Raw genomic sequence first — 9,285 nt, forward strand, 5'->3', positions numbered from 1 at the left:
AGACATTATTGAGCTCTTCGTTTTGTTTCTATCATTTGGGGAGGGGGGGAGGGGAGGATGGAGGGTTATAACTAAACGTTGTATTGTCAGGTTGTGGCCATGTTGAAGGACTTTTTCTTTTCCACTTTTTTGTGCTTTCACACGCCTTCTTCATTGGCTGAAAAAACACATACAAAAAACACCTTTTTTTTCCTTCTGGGTTTTGTTTTGTTTTGTTTTGTTTTTTGTCTTTGTTTTTTAAGATAACATGTCAGTGTTCGATTAATGCATTGTTTCTAAATGTATTCAAAGTAGTAGTCTTCCAAATACACCAAGTTCTTTGTCTGAATAATCGGTTTTCATGGACAACTCCAGTGAATATTTTAACATTATATATGAATTTAGAGTTTTCTGAGATTCAGGTTGCTCTGATGTGAGTGTGTGGATTCTATGTGTGGGATAATGAAAGAAATCATTTTAGACATTATAATACATATACGTCAAAAGACATACAATAAGATCAACATTAATTATTGGTGGGAAAAAAAGAAGAAAAGCTGACGCCCGGACAGAAGGCAGGTAACGCCTGAGTGTGCTTGTTAGTGGAGGAAGGTGGCAGAATGGTTAAGACGCTCAGCTGCCAATACAGAGAGTCCGTGAGGGTGTGGGTTCGAATCCCGCTCTCGCCCTTTCTCCTAAGTTTGACTGGAAAATCAAACTGAGCGTCTAGTCTTTCGGATGAGACGATAAACCGAGGTCCCGTGTGCAGCACGCACTTGGCGCACTGAAAAAGAACCCATGGCAACGAGAGTGTTGTCCTCTGGCGAAATTACGTAAATGAAATCCACTTTCATAGGTACACAAATATGTAAGCATGCACTCAAGGCCTGACTAAGCGCGTTGGGTTATGCTGCTGGTCAGGCATCTGCTCAACAGATGTGGTGTAGCGTGTATGGATTTGTCCGAACGCAGTGACGCCTCCTTGAGAAAGTGAAACTGAAACTGTTAGTGGGTACTATAGAATTTCACATCAAAACGACTGAAGCAAAATATTTTCTGGCTACTCTCTGAATAACTATGTCAGCACTGTTCATTAATGACAATAATGATTATGTTCGTGTCTTATGGTTTTGATTTTCATTCCTAAATTATTTCTGTGATGAAGTTAAACATCGTCCTTTTCAAACGAAGTTGAATAAAACGTAAATAGCATTTGTGATTACAGTATAATTAAGAGCCCATATTCCTTTCAGTTCAGTCTTAGGGGGGTGTCGGAGTGCGCAGGTGTGTGTGTGTGTGTGTGTATGTGTGTGTGTGTGTTTGTGTGTGTGTGTGTGTGTGTGTGTGTGTGTGTGTGTGTTGTGTTGTGTTGTGTGAGTAGGCTGCCTTCTTCCTTGACCCATTCTATAGATTATGCACAAACATTGCCAAAAACGGTAACAAAAATCGTCATTTTGGAAACCTTTACCCCTTCCTTTTACTCAACCGAATGGTATGTCCGCAAAGTGCGGAGATGGATGAACCGTTTCTTTTTATCTCTCCTCCCTTTCTCTCTCTCTCTCTCTCTCTCTCTCTCTCTTTTCTCTTGCTCAGTCACACATTCACGCTCGCGCGCTCGCAGACACACACACACACACACACACACACACACACACACACACACACACACACACACACACACACACATACATCGAAGAAATCGGAGTCCATGTTCATTGATCCAGAAGGGGAACTTAAACGAAATCCTTGGCCAAGAATTTTTTAGCTGGGCAAATATGCAAACTGAATTACATGAATTCCTTCTGCTTTTTGGCAACTGTAAGAACCTGGTAACGACACATATCTCATCGAATGTCTTTAACTACGCCCACCCCTCCCTCCGCCTTATTTTTTTTTTCGTCGATTCCGAATTGAAGTCCTTCCCAAATGAAATGAAGTGAATGAAAATAAAACAGAATGCGATCAAGCAAGAAAGGAGGCGAAAGAAAGAAAGAAAAATGCCAGGCCTAGCTAATGTCTGAAAGAGGTGTTTGTGTTGCCTGTCTGTCTGTCTATATGTCTGTCTGTCTGTCTGTCTGTCTCTCCGCCTCCCAGTCTGTCTCTCTCTTTTTGAGAGATCTCTCCCTCTTCCCTTTCTGTCTTTTTCTTCTTCTTAGCACTCTTCCTCCCCTCTGTGTGTGTGTGTGTGTGTGTGTGTGTGTGTGTGTGTGTGTGTGTGTGTGTGTGTGTGTGTGTGTGTGTGTGTGTGTGTGTGTGTGTTCGTTCTTTAGTTTAACGTCTATTCACTGTAAGTGATATTAGACGAGGGAAGGAAAAAAATCGAGTGGGAGGAGGGGGAGGGGGTTCGGGGGGTGGGGGGGAATTACTGTGTACGCATACGAGTAAGTGAAAGTGTGTGTGTGTGTGTGTGTGTGTGTGTGTGTGTGTGTGTGTGTGTGTGTGTGTGTGTGTGTGTGTGTCGTTAGCATCTGTTCGAAAGCGTGAAAGATTGACTATTACATGATTATGATTTAGCATACTTAACCCCCGCCCCGGCATCTTATATATATATATATATGTGTGTGTGTGTGTGTGTGTGTGTGTGTGTGTGCGTGTGTGTGTTGTATTTTGTGTGTGTGTTTGTTGTTTGCTGTGGGCAACAATCTGCATGGCAAACAGAAACAAAGGAATGGATACCAGAATGTAGATTATCCCATCCCATGGTCTGAAAATTCCGGCATTCGCGGAGAGTCCAGTGTGTGTGTGTGTGTGTGTGTAAGAGCTGGTTCGTTTTGTGAAGAACATAGCCACTGGTGGCCAGGTTACGGAAAGAATCCCGACATCCCAACGCCTTCCTACTCACACACACCCACACACACCTCACTGATAAAAGTTTCTGTGGAAAAAAGGCATTCATGGAAGAATTTCCATTCTTTTTCAACGCCATCTTTACGCGAGTCTGTCATTGAAGTTATCAAATTATTCCAGGACTAGTTTTTTTCCGCTTTGCCCTATTATTTTTCTTTGGAACCCAAGGACTACATGACGTGAATTTATCATCATCTCTATTTTGGGGGACTTCTAGTTCATCCTTGGATTTGTATTGCTTGTTACTGGCCCCCCATGAGTTTTTGATTGGTATGTTCCTGCATACTGATTTGAAGAAATTAGTTAGATCTTTTGCTGAATGTCAATTCATTTATTTCTCCATTACCCAGTGCTTTTCTCTGTCTTTGAAAGGCTTGTCCACGGTGAGCAGCATGTGTTCACCCAACTATAGGGGGTGCTTCTTGAAGCTCAGCGCCAGCAGTGAGAGACTAATGAGTTCTTCGCAGAACGAAACAGATTTCACTAGCTGGTGTCATACAGATTGATCTCCCTTTTGGGGTAAACATTCTGCATTTGGGGAACAAACACAAATGGGGAAAATGCCGTTTTTACTTACTGATCCCTCCACACTTTGCGTCTGTCATTGAACGTATCGATGTTCCCCGGATAATATGTTGGCATCTGTTCCTGAGTCTTAACGTACATACGTAGTGTGTGTGTGTGTGTGTGTGTGTGTGTGTGTGTGTGTGTGTGTGTGCTCGGACACAAGCAGAAAGAAATTATCTCTACGCAATGAATGTTCACTCAGGATCGGAAGATTTACATCATTTTGTAAAACCATTGTGAAATTTCGTGCCATGAGCCTTCACGCAATCGAATCAAATAAATCTTGAGCAAGACTGACAAACGGACGCGTTCACACGGGCCGTTTCTGTCAGCCATCTCACCCAGTTAGTCAGACAGCAGAACGGTTCATTTCCCACGACTAACACACCCGCCAAAAAATCGTTAAAAAAATAGTAAAATTAAACCAAAAAAAAAAAGGAAAAAGTGAGCGCTATACGCCTGCAATTTTCAAACCTGAAGTTAATCGAAAGCAAATTTGACATCAATGTTATTTCTTTTTCTCGATTTTTTTTCACTTTTCTTTTACCTTTTTTTTTTTTCCTCGGCCCTTTTGACATAAGACTGTAGTAAGACGTATGTTCTGGTTTCCTTACCATGAAAAAAGTCGCAAGTTGGACCTGATGTCAAACGCTGACATCTCTCTCTCCATCTCTGTCTGTCTTTCTAGATCTCTGTCGCTATCTGCCGCTGCGTCTCTGTTTATAATTGTTGGTGTGTAATCGCGCGCTCGCTAACCCGCGTGCACGTGCAAAACTGCATGTGTGCATGCATGTAATTATGACTGGCAGATCGAGACAGCGTTGTCTATGTTTCTTTGTCGAAGAGAGCAATGAGTCTAATATTATCTTGTCAAAGAACGAAGATTGTCGTTTATGTATGATGATGTGCGTTTTTTTCTCACTTTTACCCTTTTTTAAAAATCTATTTGTTTTATTTCATTTCATCTATTTTTTTGCATCTTTCCAACACATTGACAGCGTTCACGTGCACGTTGTTTACTGCGAGAAAAGAAAGAGAAGGTGCAGTGAAGAAGAGCAGAATGTCTGTTTGTATATTCATTTTGTTTGTGTTTGTTTGTTTCATCGGAAGAAAGGCTGAGTAATGAAAAACATCGTTCATAATATGTTCGTTTTGACGTGTGCTGTCTGATCAGATCAATGCCCATTCCCCTGTGATTTTTTTCCTGTTGTTCTTTTTCGGTTTCTGTTTTCCACTCATGTCTGTTCCATTGCTTCTTTCTTTCTTTCTTTTTTCTTTCGTTTTTCGTTGGGAAAAGAGGTGGTTGATGGAAATAAAGCAAACAGGATATCACGTTTGTTGTTGTATTTCTGATCTGGTCTGTCGTCAGTTCGGTGTGGACACTTTGGTGGGTGTTCCATAACTTTTGTCTGGCTGGTTGGTTGGTTGGTGTTTTCAGGTTACAGAGAGAACAAGCAGCTTGTTAGCGGCTTTCATTCGATGAATTTGTCCTGGTTTCTGTACGTCTGACTGTCTGTGCTGCCGCTATGTCTGTCTGTCTGTCTCTCTCGTGCATGCGAATGCATCAGCTTGGTTTGTCCGCTTAGGGATATCGTCTGCTAGGAATCTATCTCCGCCTTTCTGCTTTATGTGCGTTTGTTCAATCTTTTCGTCGACATTCCTTTTCCTAACTCCACTTTGTGTATCTGCCTCCAACAAATCAGTAAGCTGAACAGCAGTTTCCGGCCATGGAGATGTACTCACCTTTTCAGTGCAGACGACTGTTGTCTGCCACCACCTCTTCACCCGACAAAGAGTTTATGACTCGAAATGCCGCTTTTATCTTCATCTTGAGGTACCTTTGATTTTAAACCATCTCTGATCATTTTTAACTTCGTTTTAAAAGGTCTAGCAGTTGCCCTTTTTTCATCTAAAAAGCAAACTAGTTCAACATGGCCAATGGACATGATGCAAAACAGTCGTCTGTTTATCATCAATCTTTCTGAATTTTAATAACATAAAAAGCTGTGATCCCATATATTAGGAAGTGTCCAATAATAATAATAATATATTAATAATATAAAATATATAATAACATAATATATAATAATATAAAATAATATAAATGATAATATATATAATAATTATAATAATATATAATATATATATAATAATAATAATTTATGAGAAATAACGCTCTCTGCAAAGGGAGGTAAATCATTTCTGACCGATTTACCTGAAAATTAAGGGGAGGCAAATCACTTGTGACCGATTTTCCTGAAGTTTGTAGCCAACCCGGCTACATCTGTGTGTGTGTGTGTGAAAGAATGAATCTATACTACAAGGTAACTGCGTGGTTTACGAATGTCTGACTGACTGCTGAATTCATCTCCTTGAACTGCTCAACCTGTGTTCCTCTCGCTTTCTCTGTTTTTTTGTTGTTGTTTTTTGTTGTTGTTGTTGTTGTTTGGTCTGAAGCATGAGCGCATTATTGATGCTTGAAGTGGAGTTCAACTACCTATTGGCCAAAAGCGCTTTAAGGTCAAGTTGTTCAGCGTTTGAGTCTGAAAAGCCCAATCGTGTTCAGTTAGTTCTATAAATAACATTTTCTCTGTCTCTGTCTCTTTCTGTCCATGCGTGCGTGCTTTGTGTGTGTGTGTGTGTGTGTGTGTGTTATCGTTAAATGTCATGCGTTTTGAAACTTAGGAAAATTGATTTGCTATTGAAATTCGTGTTCATTATTTCTGCGTGATTAGAGGCTTTTCTCTGTCGGTTACCAGTCGAGTCGACACATCAAAACTTTAGGTATTGTTGGTGCTGCTGCTGCTGCTGCTGCTGCCGTTGTTGTTGCTGTTATTGTTATTGCTACTGCTGCTGTTTTCAGTCATATAACAATGGCTCAGAAAATGTTAAGGAATGTAGGTTAACGGGATAATGTAGTTGCTTGCTTGAGTTTCAGTTTCAGTTTGTTTTTTTGCTTGCTTGAACTAAGCGAAAGTGTGGATCATTAGAACTACCGCTCACAACAGAGAGGGAGAGACAGGCAAACAGACAGACAGACGGACGGACAGAAACAGAAAGTGGGAGGAAGGGAGGGAGACAGGGTGAGAAACAGACTGATAGAAAGGGGTACAGAGACAGAACGCCGAGACGGAGGAGATATCATCCAATGAATACTGTTGATGAAATGCCTTTTCTACCATTGACAAGGAACAACAGCTCGAGCCAGCGACCTGTAGTATAGACAACAGTGAATAGATAAAATTAAAAAAAGAAACAAAATCATTCCCCCCCTGCCACACCCCCCACCAAGACCCCACCCCCAAGACCCCACCCACCCACCCCACCCACCCAAAAAAAAAGTTTTTAATCTTACTATGAAAAGAATATTGCAATTTTCCATAAATTCTTCCCATCAAAACACGCCAGGAAGGAAATGAACAATAAGATGCATCTTTAAACACACACAGGCGCGCGCGCATGCACACACGCACACATACACACACCTACACAGACACACAGACACAGACACACAGACACACACACAGACACACACACACACACACACACACACACACACACACACACACACATACACTTGAGAGCTCATAGAAGACTGCTCGATGAAACGAACAAAGTGGACAGAAAACAACAAACGAAGCATCAGCATTGCCATCGGCCACGTTTCCGTTGTCCGTCCTTCATCACGTTGTCCGTCCTTCATCACGTTGTCCATCCTTCATCACGTTGTCCATCCTTCATCACGTTGTCCGTCCTTCATCACGTTGTCCGTCCTTCCTTCATCACGATGTCCGTCCTTCATCACATTGTCCATCCTTCATCACGTTGTCCGTCCTTCATCACGTTGTCCATCCTTCATCACGGTGTCCGTCCTTCATCATGTTGTCCGTCCTTCCTTCATCACGTTGTCCATCCTTCATCACGATGTCCGTCCTTCATCACGTTGTCCATCCTTCATCACGATCTCTTTCCTTCATCACGTTGTCCGTCCTTCATCACGCTGTCCATCCTTCATCACGTTGTCCATCCTTCATCACGTTGTCCGTCCTTCATCACTTTGTCCATCGTCCTTCCTTCATCACGTTGTCCGTCCTTCATCACGTTGTCCGTCCTTCCTTCATCAAGTTGTCCATCCTTCATCACGTCGTCTGTCCATCCTTTATCACGTTGTCCGTCCTTCATCACGTTGTCCTTACTTCATCACGTTGTCCGTCCTTCATCACGTTGTCCATCCTTCATCACGTTGTCCGTCCATCCTTCATCACGTTGTCCGTCCTTCATCACGTTGTCCGTCCTTCATCACTTTGTCCATCGTCCTTCCTTCATCACGTTGTCCGTCCTTCATCACGTTGTCTGTCCTTCATCATGTTGTCCATCGTCCATCCTTCACCACGTTGTCCATCGTCCGTCCTTCATCACGTTGTCCTTCCTTCATCACGTTGTCCTTCCTTCATCACGTTGTCCGTCCTTCCTTCATCACGTTGTCCGTCCTTCATCATGTTGTCCATCCTTCCTTCATCACGTTGTCCTTCCTTCATCACGTTGTCCTTCCTTCATCACGTTGTCCGTCCTTCCTTCATCACGTTGTCCGTCCTTCATCACGTTGTCCGTCCTTCCTTCATCACGTTGTCCATCCTTCACGTTGTCCGTCCTTCATCACGTTGTCCGTCCTTCAATACGTTGTCCGTCCTTCATCACGTTGTCCATCCTTCCTTCATCACGTTGTCCATCCTTCATCACGTTGTCAATCCTTCATCACGTTGTCCGTCCTTCATCACGTTGTCAATCCTTCATCACGTTGTCCGTCCTTCATCACGTTGTCCATCCTTCATCACGTTGTCCGTCCTTCATCACGTTGTCCATCCTTCATCACGTTGTGCGTCCTTCATCATGTTGTCCGTCCTTCCTTCATCACGTTGTCCTTCTTTCATCACGTTGTCCATCCTTCATCACGTTGTCAATCCTTCATCACGTTCTCCATCCTTCATCACGTTGTCCGTCCTTCCTTCATCACGTTGTCCGTCCTTCATCACGTTGTCCGTCCTTTCTTCATCACGTTGTCCATCCTTCATCACGTTGTCCGTCCTTCATCACGTTGTCCTTCCTTCATCACGTTGTCCGTCCGTCCTTCATCACGTTGTCCATCCTTCATCACGTTGTGCGTCCTTCATCATGTTGTCAATCCTTCCTTCATCACGTTGTCCTTCTTTCATCACGTTGTCCATCCTTCATCACGTTGTCAATCCTTCATCACGTTGTCCATCCTTCATCACGTTGTCCGACCTTCCTTCATCACGTTGTCCATCCTTCATCACGTTGTCCGACCTTCCTTCATCACGTTGTCCATCCTTCATCACGTTGTCCGTCCTTCATCACGTTGTCCGTCCTTCATCACGTTGTCCGTCCTTCCTTCATCACGTTGTCCGTCCTTCATCACGTTGTCCGTCCTTCATCACGTTGTCCGTCCTTCCTTCATCACGTTGTCTGTCCTTTCTTCATCACGTTGTCCATACTTCATCACGTTATGCGTCCGTTCTTGATCACGTTGTCCGTCCTTCATCACGTTGTCCATCCTTCATCACGTTGTCCGTCCTTGATCATGTTGTCCGTCCGTCCTTCATCACGTTGTTAATCCTTCATCATGTTGTCAATCCATCATCATGTTGTCAATCCATCATCATGTTGTACATCGTACGTCCTTCATCACGTTGTCCATCCTTAAAGTTGTCCGTCCTTCATCACGTTGTCCGTCCTTCAATACACCTTCTGCGTCCTGCATCACGTTATCCGTCCTTCATCACGTTGTCCGTCCTTCCTTCATCACGTTGTCCGTCCTTCATCACGTTGTCCGTCCGTTCTTTATCACGTTGTCCATCCTTCATCACGTCGTCC

This window comes from Babylonia areolata, chromosome 1, assembly GCF_041734735.1.
Source record: "Babylonia areolata isolate BAREFJ2019XMU chromosome 1, ASM4173473v1, whole genome shotgun sequence".
Classification (NCBI taxonomy): Eukaryota; Metazoa; Mollusca; class Gastropoda; order Neogastropoda; family Buccinidae; genus Babylonia; species Babylonia areolata.